This window comes from Hakea prostrata, chromosome 4, assembly GCF_041222555.1.
Source record: "Hakea prostrata isolate BN-2017 chromosome 4, UWA_Hpros_2, whole genome shotgun sequence".
In the NCBI taxonomy this organism is placed as follows: domain Eukaryota; kingdom Viridiplantae; phylum Streptophyta; class Magnoliopsida; order Proteales; family Proteaceae; genus Hakea; species Hakea prostrata.
The window spans coordinates 54,225,476-54,236,912 of NC_142603.1; the positions used below are offsets into that span (position 1 = coordinate 54,225,476).

Consider the following 11,437-nt stretch of genomic DNA (forward strand, 5'->3'; position numbering starts at 1 on the left):
TAAAATATAACCGTCACCAAAAATATTTTTTTATTTTTTAATGAAAATCATCATCCTAATCCAGAAAAAGACATACGCCTAAAATGACAAATAACATTAAAAATTATCAAAATCCTAATATGTATGCACTATTTTTCATCTACCTAAATAATAATAAAGAAAAATATTGTATAACAATCAATCATTATATAGTACAATGAAAAGTTGTTACAATTAACATTTTTACAAACCTTGCTTTGAAAATGATTGTCAGGAATATGTTGATATATTGTTGTAAAAGATTGAGGAATCTGCACACACACTAGAACAGAATGACAAGGTATAATTAGGTAACGTTACATTCACTGCTTAACAGAATGACAGGGAGAGAGAGAGAGAGAGAGAGAGAGAGAGAGAGAGAGAGAGAGAGAGAGAGAGAGAGAGAGAGAGAGGAGGAGGAATTATGTATATCAAGAATGAGCACGAAAATGAGTTTATATAGAGCCCCAAAGGCTGTGGGTGAAAAGTGTAAAATTGTGAAGGTACCCTTCAGCTCAACTCTCTTCAGGAAGGTACCTCCAATTGACCTCCCTACAGGAGAGTGCCACTCAAATGGCATCTCCACGTATTCACCCAGTAGTGGGCTTTCCAGAATAGGGCCCATGACAAAATGTGCCTTCCCAAGTCCCAAGTCTCAAGTCCCAAGTTATATAGATTTATTAATATTAATATATATCTATATAACCATACATGGGCCCTTACTATATATAAATAATATAACCAAATCCTCTCAACCCGATGTGGGACTAAATAAAACCATGGATAAAAGACACGATTTAAACAAATATTTATATAAAATAACTTTAATAAGTTTTAAACATATTTACAACATACATATAACATGTTACTACAACAAATATTAAAATTTTTACAAAACTTGCTTTGAAAATGATTGATGTTTCTTGTTATATCAACATATTCCTGACAGTGCTAAGTGCCTCCATGAACTTGGATATCAGTTGCATCAAGTTCATACCCTTTGGCTTGACAAATCAGCTTTCTCATTCACTTCTACATCAATTCAAGTTTCTAGAGAAGCAAATTGCAATTGGATTCATTTTCCATACCTGAAACACACAAGGAAAAATCAGATGATTTCATATAGAATCATGACCACTACACGTGTTAATATGCATCAAGGCAAATCCATATCCATATATTGAAGTTAATTAGTATCATGCATACTTACCAGAGTCATTCTAGTAATAGCCAAAGCAATAGAACTAGGAAACAAACTGTAAATAAGAATAACAATCGATTGAAATAAAAATACAATACTATGCACATTCTTCCTATCGCATGAGATAGGGGTGAATCCACTGAAGAGCTAGTGCAATATCAGTCTCACGATAACACCGGGGTTGTGGGTTCGAAAACAATTTAAGCCTTGGTGACCAACTGGAATGAGTAGGCTAGTTCAATATCTTCAACTATGTTTTATCACATTGACAGATTACAACTGGACTCTCATGAACACAACCTCAAATAATACTCGGTACATCTAGAATCATCAGCAGCAGTTACCGATAAACAAATGGTTAGGCAACATGCCCTATTCCAAAATTCAAAATTGTATATGTAGAAGCAGCCCCAAGACGCATTAGGGAAAGGTGGACTAAAGGGTAAGAAGGTTCATTATCGTACTAAACACAGAATATGCATACCACATCAACTCCAGGCACTAGCAGCAACTATTATGCAAAGCAGTCATCTGAATTACAGACTTAATTACAATTTAGTGGAATGCTGCAAGTCGTGTCTCAAAAACTGTTTTTTTCCTTTTCAATTTCTTAGTTTCAAAACCTAGTATTCATGTATACATTAGCTTTTGAAAAGTACAAAAGACAAGTACATATTAGCCTTGGAAAAGTACAAAGGACAAGTACAATATGGAGTAAAATTAGAAGTGTGCATGCGTGCATCTATTAAGAATCAACAAGAGGTGAAAAAGAGTGAAGTAATGCACCAGGACTGGGAGGACCATTCTGGTTCTAAAGCCATTCTAGTAAAAACCCATTCAGCCTATCCTAGTTAGCACTTAGTACCAAAACAGTTAAACCCATCTGTTCCAACTACCTTCTGATCACCTCCTCTCTCCTTTGACTTGTCACTGGAATCAGAAGCTGCTAGAGCATTAGACTGACCTTCAATCTGCACTAGTGAAACTTGAAACTGGAAGCTTAAGCAACCCTTGCTACTCATGAAGCAGTTTCCTAGTAGGGAACTAAGTAGATGACTCCCCAAATTAGATAATCCAATAATGAAGGCCCACCTAATTTCCTACCCAAACTGAAATCAATAACTTAGAGTAAGAAAAATGAGGAAATTTGAGAATCCCATGGTCAAGGCACACCTAATTTCCTAACCATTTTGAGATCAATAACTTTCAAGGAAACTAAGGAGCTACTCCGCTACCAAAGGGGAATCTCCTTTGACAAAAGCAGTAACAAATTCGACAAATTACCTCTCCCAGCGCTTCTCCAAAAATCAAGCCAAAGATGCTTTCCAAGCTTGAGGAACAGCTGCAAAACCAAAGACCAATCAGTCAAAAGTCTAGGATAGTAGAGTGTAAGATCTCAAGCTACCTACAACCAGAGTATAAATTTATACAATATAACGTATAAAAAATAACCTGTTGGCATGAGAGTTGTTGAAGCAGGTGACACAGGAGTACCCATAATAGAAGCCTTAGATTGGCTGCTGCTAGGAGTTGTCAAAGTACCTATTGATTTTGTGGCCATCCCTTCATCACTGGTGCTGGACCCGCTACCCGATTGAGCACGAGATTGTGATGTAATAGGTCTTGGAAGGGTTTCTCATGCACAGCTTCTACCCCGGCTGGTTTTACGGTTGGTGTTGGCACTTGAGGTCTTTGGTTTGTTACAGAAGTTCCGTTTCCAGCCAAAAACATAATCATGTGCTCATGTTGGGCATTTCCATACAATTGAGATGGCCGAAAATTATACAGTAAGTGGCCTAGCTGGTACTATATATATAAAACCAACAGTCAAATTTAACAATCAGCTTTCATCAATAAAATAAAATAAAAAAAGTTCAACAATCAGCAAAGTACATCGCGTGGCCAGATAGCCCCTCTTCGTGAATGCATGACAGGAATCGATGAACTCAAACACAGAAAATAAAATACATCGAACCCAGTAAATTGGAATGAAGTTTATATTACACTCATTTCCAAAAATATTACAGGCATGTGTAAATGAGTACAGAATTAGTGAGAATCCATTGGAAGCTCTTCTATAAACAGGTCAATCCTGCTAGCCAAATGGACTGGGGTTGGGGTGTCTTGAGGTGGGGTAGCAGAGAGGAAGAGAAGCAAAGAATATTACAATCAACCGAGGAGGAAAACAAAATTCCCGCTCTTAAAGCATAACTAACATAAACTCTTAAGCACCCACAACTTGCTTACAGACCTCAAAGGAATGTGGCTTGCTCCTATAACTTGCTTACAGACCTTCTGTTTCTCAATTTCTTCTCATTGCCATCGGTGGACACTCTGCTCAACTGGTGATCCAGGAACGACTGGTACGAATCCCCTCCCACCAAACACAGGACGCATAAAAGACTTGTCAAATTTATGCCAGTAATAGTGAACAGTATGAGAGGGGGTGCTTAGGAGCATCCGGAGGTAGTTGGGCGGGGGATATCTCAGCCACCAAAATCTGCTTCAGAGTTCAGAATCATGTTGATCATTCTCAAGAAGGGGGGCAGCAAACGATTTTGGAGTTGTTGGCTCAGGGAAGAGGATGCTGCTGCTCAAGGGTTTTGAAGAAGGCAGCAGGAGCCTAATTAGAGGTTTAGTCATCAATCCAAAAACCTGAGAAAACAAAAAGAGATGTGTCTAAGTATTAAACACAATTTTCTAAGCCTTATGAGAGGATTAGATAACCTCAGATACAGAGGCAAAATGACAATCAAGACATATACTGTACACCCCTTCCCTTCAATTCTATAAAGATTATGCGAGTTCAAAACCATGGATTGAGCCAACACTTCAGAAAAAGAACAAACACAGAAACCATAGCAAATACAGAGCAACTACAAAATGATATTTTTAGGGCATGCAAATCTTACCACCGTACTGAAAAGGACAACGGAAATGGTGCTAGTGATCATGATAGCATTCCCACGCAATTGAGTATGGCCTGCCCGAGTAAACTGCAAGTGAATCAAAAAGAAAGAGAAAAAGGACTTCCTTAAGTGAACCATGAGCAAACTTAGTACAAGATTATGCGGAGAACTTCATTGCACGATATTAGAATGGGAATATGCTACATATTTTCCCTTTCTTCCCTCACCACTGAAACAGTGAAGCAAGTTGACAGTACCCTTTTTATTCTATTTAATAATGAGATTGAACTGTCTTAAGTTTCTGGTGGTTTGACAGATCTGTCACTCTTCTAGCCAATTATGCATTTTGAACTTATAAGATGAAACAGAAATATTTTACCTGATTATAAGCAAGTGCCATAGATACTGCTCCTCGAATGAGACCAGCCCACCATACTGTAATCTGCAGGATCAAAATTGCCAATTAATACGTCAATGTTAAAAAGGATGAAAATCCAATAAACGAAATAGGAAAAATAAAAGATGAAAAAGCAAAAAATCAACATCTTACTTGCTGTTTGAAGGTAATTTTTTTCATGAGGAGCCTTCTTAGCAAAGTTGGATAAAAATGACAATGGAAAGACAAAAGCTGCTCTTCCCACCAGAACCAAGCCTAGTAGTATCGAACTACTACAACTGATTTCCCAGGACTACAAAGAGAATAAATCAAAATTAAAGGATTTAATATAAGTAAATAAAAATCTAAAGTTATAAATAAATCCAGTTCTATTTGCAACTTATGAACTGAGTAGTCCTGTAAGTTGAAATTCAATGGCTGACATTCAAAAATATAAAAGAAGTAGAGAGAAAGAGAATTAAGAGGTATTCAACAACAAGAAAAAGTGAAAAACATGAAGTCAAAATGATTACTAGATCTTATTTACATGCAGCTCAATGACATAAGGGTACATACATAAACCTACCTATTGCTCACAAACCTCCACTTCTCAATGTCCAATGCATCCATACCAACATAAAGAAAGATAAATATCTCAGCAATAAATGACAATGTTGCAAAAGCATGCCTGCAAAAATAGTAAACACAGCCCATATGTAAGAATAACTAATTTAAATCATCAGTAAGGCAAAACAAAATTACAGGTACAGGAAATATTTTAACTATAGAGGAATAAATTTAGAAGAGATTAAACATACTTTGTGGTGACTCTTGAACTCTCTGTCACATTATGCCACGTATAGTGGGACATGACAATCCCACAGAAGAATACCACTCAAGTAGAACCGCTGCAATAAAAATTTGCCATAGGGCTCTGTTGGTACTGAATTTTTGGAAAATAATCCAGAGCAAAAGCATTCAATAAGGCTCACACAACATAAGAGAGAACATTTTACCTCAGCCAACATATAGGAAAGGTAGGGCATGAGTATTATAAGTGCAACTTGCAGTAGAGTGCCTAGAAGTCACAAGAACAAAAGCTATTAGAGTATTGATAGAAAATAAATTGCAAATGACTTGCATGGCATACCATTATAATTTTTTATTCACATGCTAGACAATAAGGACATGACCCTGATGAGTGATGAGCTGCAAGAAACTAGTTGTCATTGAGAAAAGTATGAGTAAGCTGTAGAAAGCCACGCTGGCTGGGAACCAATAGGTTGCATAAGAAGCTACCAATTGGGATCCTGAAGACCCAAACCCCCCCCCCTCCCTACCCACCCCTCTCCCCCAACAACCACCACCACCCCAAAAAAAAAAAAAAAACTGTGAAACAGTACCCAGCACTGATATGAAAGTACACTCCTGTATGTGCATCAGTACAAGGTTGACAGACATTCCACCTTAAATCTTTTTCTAAAACTTATTCCCCCACTCCCATTTAAAAGGTAAAGCTAAATACAGATAGACCATTAGTATTGCAGATGAAAGCTGAGAGTAAACACGGAATAGAATGTTCAACCAAAGAAAAAGAATAGAAGAATGGCAAGAAATATTAAAGAAAAAAAAATTAAACAGGCCAATTGCATACCTTCCAAAATACAACTTCTTAATAATGAATGCACTTAGCAATCCAGCCTGCAAGGCAACAATAATGTAAATGGCGGTTGTAACAGGATGGTCCAACAAATTCAGGGGCCTAAGAGAGAGAGAGAGACTCACAATCACTCCCACAAAGGTGCTTGATATAAATAAATAAAGGAAATTGCCAACAAACTTTAAAGCGATGCTAGTGTCAATGTGCGAGAGATCAAAGCTCTGGATTGCATTAAAGAGCACCACAGAGGTGGCATCATCAACAACACCTTCCCCAAATACTAGACTATTGAGAACCTGCACCATCAGATGGAATTAATAAAACAATGAGCTGTTGTAACAAAACAGCGATGACTGATTCTTAAAACTTCACATACCTGCAGGGTGCAAACAAAATCGGTTGCAGAAAATATTGCTCCAATTGCTAGAGACAATGAAAAGAATTAGAGATGATATAACAAGCAGGTTTACAGCATTCATCAAACAAAACCAAAAACAAAAAAACAGCAAAGAGAGTTCATTGCAGAAGAAAACAGGAAAAAGTATGTCAAGACAGAACAATCGTTCCTAAGAACAGTTGCATGACTGGTGACCAGGCTATTTACCTGTAGATTAAAGCTCCAGCACAATTTTACGAAGCCCCAGTATGCATGATTCCAGCAAGAAATTTGCATTTTGGATGCGTATACATTCAACCAAAGCAGAAGACTCTATGAATGGTACCACTAGAACATCTAAGAATTCAGTATTGATGCATCTAACATCAGACTTCATCAAAAGATTCTTTTATCCCTGTTCTGATTTAAGAACAAATCAAAATTACTGGTTTCATCAGTTTCTTGCTTCTTCCATTTGATTTGAGTAGGGTAATTGTCAATAAAGAAAGAAATGAGGAAATGAGCCTTTGATTAAACAGATATAATTCAAAAATATCATCCTTCATAGAATCCATGAAATCCATAAAATAAGGTTCATCACAGATTGAAGCTATTAAAAATGACTATTATGATTCAAGAAAACCATCAAGAAATTGTGATAAAAAAATTGTTTTATAGTGTTTATGGTTTAAATTGATAATATACCTATGGCTCAATAGAATCTGGAGGTTGTGTAGAGTCTGTAGACTGTGTAGATTGTGTGGATTGTATTGACCTGAAATAATGTCCCATCATTCGTAGCTCAGACTGCATTGTGTTTATTGTGTTTATGTTTTCTCCTTGTTTTGACACAACATCTTTCAATTTCTCATTTTCCTCTCCTTGTTTTGACACAACATCTTTCAATTTCTCATTTTCCTCTCCTTGTTTCGACACAATATCTTTCATTTTCTCATTTTCCGATCTTAAGTCTTCAAATTGAGATGCATTACGTTCCTCACGCATAACCTCATTGCCCCACAATTTTTTAGCAGTTACTACAGCACCCCACAAGCGCATTTTCCAGCGAGCATAGGATGTAGCAACTTCTTTAGCAACAATTTTAAAGATTTCTTCCTGCACCTCAATGCTTTGTTGGTTTTCTTCACTTTGTTGACTCAATTCATTTTGAACTTTCTCCTGCAGGTTATATAAAACAATAACAATGCGAGTGATGGGAGTTTAAGAGAAAGATTTTATCACCACTATTAGATACATAAGTTAGAATGCAAACCATAAGCTTCTCTGATGCGGGATCAATATATCTTCCGGTCTTCTTTGACCTATGTGTGATGTCAAACATGTCAATGCGAGTAGGAGATAAATATTATGGATGCTCGTTTTTCTTAATAAAAAAAATATAAGTCAAGTATAATAAATATGAATCTATGAAAAATATATTATTAATATTAAACAATTATAAATTTAAAACATATACAAGTACCTTCCTTTGACGTATCACTGCAAAAGTTGTATTCCCCGTCGTATGACGCATAATTTGTTTAGACTTGTTATTAGAATTCTTCAAGGAGATTTCCTACATTGAAATTTTTATGCGATTAAAACAAGTAGAGAACTTATAAAATTTACATTCAATACAATGAAAAATAGAATTCTAACTTGATGTTTTTCATCACCCCACATCTTGAACATTATTTCCCAATCTTCCTTGGGCATAAGTTGTAAATCAATGTTTGTCCACCGCTCTAAATCTATTTCATGCCAAGTATAATAATCGGCTTTCAATTGTGAACATTATTTCCCAATCTTCCTTGGGCATAAGTTGTAAATCAATGTGTGTCCACGCTCTGAATCTATTTCATGCCAAATATAATAATCGGCTTTCAATTGTGATTTGTAGTCTCTCCAACGACTACAGAGCTTTTCTAAAATCCAACTCTTACTAGATTCATCTATATCAAATTTTTGCTGCAATAATATGGCATCAATACAAAAAGCTAGTTAGGGTAAGTATATTAATATGCACATAACCCATACAAAGTGATAGTTTAATATAAAAAGAATACCTTTACTCTAGCATATGCATCTTCTTTGTATGGTTCTGGTACTAACCGCCAATTGGGATACGTGAGAGGTAACAAAGAAGTATTTATAGATATTACACTAATCCATGTAGATAACTTCTTTGTAACTTCACTGGAAGCTTGACCAAACTGATCAACATCAAGATGGATTTTCTCCCCATCTGGCATATTTACAATGTCAGGAGCCAATGTTCTCCCCCTCTTACCTTTTCCCCTACTAACTGTAAAAGTTATAACACAAAAAAGAAATTAATACATGATTAAAAAAATATATACATGCTTGATATGAAATTTAAAAAGTAATGATATAATTGACAAACTAGGACCGCTAATGTCAATTTGCTCGAGACTCATTTTTCAACCTTTGTAGCTTATTGTTTGTTAATAGAAACAACAAACAAGTTGTACCCACCTACAACCAAAATATCTGAATAAAAAATTTAAAATGCCGGAACAAGAAAGCAACAAACAATAAACGAAAATTTTTCTCACAGCAATAGCCTTAAAATTGGTTAAGAATCTCAAAGAAGATTGCAGCGTAGAAAGTTTTTGCAGTATTTCTGTAACAAGGTGGCATATATGATTACATAACCACCAACAGTGTACATAGTAGCCACCACCTTATAAAGTAGTAAAGAATAGAAGATAAAATCATTCACACCACACCCCCAACCCACAACACCCCCCCCCACCCCAAAAAAAAAAGCCATAGGGTACTTTACATATCAAATAAGGGGGTTAAGCCTGGCTCATCAAGTGAATCAAACCTAATTCAAGGGCCTCAACTTTGGCTGCTCAATTGGCTAGGCATGTTAGCTCTCTTCTCTTCTTCCTGCCTCAAACTACATATCTTTGATGGATCTAACAGTCAGAGGACCCATTATCCTCATGAAGGAAACCTCAAAAGTCAGAAACATTGTTGTATATGGAATGCTGGATCATTCAAGGACTGCACAAGTATGCAACGACATATATGGAGCATTTCTTACACTAAATTCTTTTTAATATCTGTTTATTTACTTGTACTATGTATTTGTATTAGAAAAATTCATACCTTAGGCTTTTTCAATTGTAAACCATCCTAGTTACACCACCCCCCCCCCCCGCGGGCGCAAAAACCTCCTTTTTTTAATTTAAAATTTGTATATTGTTCACATATAGGACACAACTTTGTCAACTATGTAACAAAAAGGCAAACTCTTCATATAACATACCATAGCAATCTAGGCTCAAATGACTTTCATCAAACTTTATGTTTCTTCTATTGATCATTGCAAGAAGCTAAATGAATGGAATGAACATCCTGAAACAGTTACCATCTGCCAAAATAAAATACAGAGAACCTTCTTTCCTTTGCAACAAATAATCATCAAGCCACCTATGTCTCATCCTCCAAGCCTTCATCAGCTGCACTGGCTCAGATACTTCCAACCTATTCTATAAAGGCCATACCTTGTCTCAAAGAACAAGTCCTCTTTTAACTATCCAATTTCCCCAGACCACATACTTTGCCTTTCTTTTTTTCTTCCTAATGTAGTTGATTGCATTAGTTGATCTCACATAGAAATGACTTTAAGTCTAGAAGGCCCTTTTTTCTTTCTTTCTTTCTTTTTTTTCTTTCTTTTTTTTTTGGTTGGGCGTTGAGGATGTTGCTTGTATTTTGTTGAAGGCAGTACACATGATCAATTAAGTGTTTGAGTTAGATTATGATACCTATTAGTAACTATAGAGCTCCATTTTGAGTCCATTTACTCCATTTTACATAATTGAACTGATAATAATCAGCAGAAAACTAATTCTTTTACCAGAGGATCATACAAATTTCAAGCACGCATGTACATAACTAGTGGCATTATGGAAACAGAAACATTTAGAGCTTAAATTAGAAAATTAAATCTTCATTCAAGCAATTAATCGAATGGGTTTAATCCTGAAACAGAAACAAGTAAAACAATCCATTCATCAAAATGGGCAGCTAAATAAGGGCCATGGAACCAAATTACCAGTCATTTCTGAGTCAAATTCATCAAAGCTACACGGAAAGAAGCTAACAGAAGCTAATTGAAGCATAAAAGAAATTCATCGCCATTGTTGATCTGTACCCCCACAAGAAAATCCAAAATCCCAATGATTAGAAGGTAGAACACAGATCTACCAACAAACCGAAAGCTTAGAAAGGAGAAATTTACCGGCAAATGAGAGCAGTGCTTGATGGTAGATTAACTAAGAGGGCTGGAGAGATAGCGAGAGAGACTTGCAAGCATGAGCAAGAGCCTTGCGAGCGTGAGCACCTAGAGGCAGCAAGAGAAAACGTGAGCGAGAGACAGACAGAGCTGGCGATAGCACGAACCAAAGGGAAAGGGCGATAGAGTTGGAGGCAATGAACCAGAGGGAGAGAGCTGGAGGCAAACACACACACACACACACACACACAGAGAGAGAGAGAGAGAGAGAGAGAGAGAGAGAGAGAGAGATGGAGAGTGAACCAGAGGAAAAAAGTGAGAGAGCGTGAGTGAGGCAGAGATAGAGAGGGATCGGGAAATTAAAAGCAGGAGAATGAAAAGATTGGGCGCGCTAGCTGTGGCTTGTGGGCATGGAAAAAAATTCGGTCGAAACATGCGAAATCTCGCACTTTTGAAAAACCGAAACGAAACCGGGTGCCGAAAAATCATTGGTTTCGGTCGAAATTTCCTATTGGGTAAATATGGGTGAGCGTCGAACGGTGGAAATTTGGTTTCGAGTTTCTCTCGAAACTCAAACTTGGTTTTTGGTTTAGTGAACCGGCTGAACCAGCCGGTTCAACGTTATAAAGT

The 11,437-nt window shown here is 36.6% G+C and overlaps 1 pseudogene across 1 annotated transcript; it reads right to left on the bottom strand.

Moving 5' to 3' along the window:
• Positions 1–800: 800 nt before the first annotated feature.
• LOC149019668 (sodium/hydrogen exchanger 1-like) lies at positions 801–6,775 on the bottom strand (annotated as a pseudogene). Its single transcript, XR_016173115.1, has 11 exons — positions 6,769–6,775; positions 6,541–6,587; positions 6,290–6,460; positions 6,159–6,205; positions 5,521–5,582; positions 5,323–5,438; positions 5,091–5,192; positions 4,679–4,817; positions 4,508–4,570; positions 4,132–4,215; positions 801–3,874 (listed from the first exon to the last, which is right to left on the bottom strand). The product of XR_016173115.1 is annotated as a sodium/hydrogen exchanger 1-like (transcript).
• Positions 6,776–11,437: the final 4,662 nt, after the last annotated feature.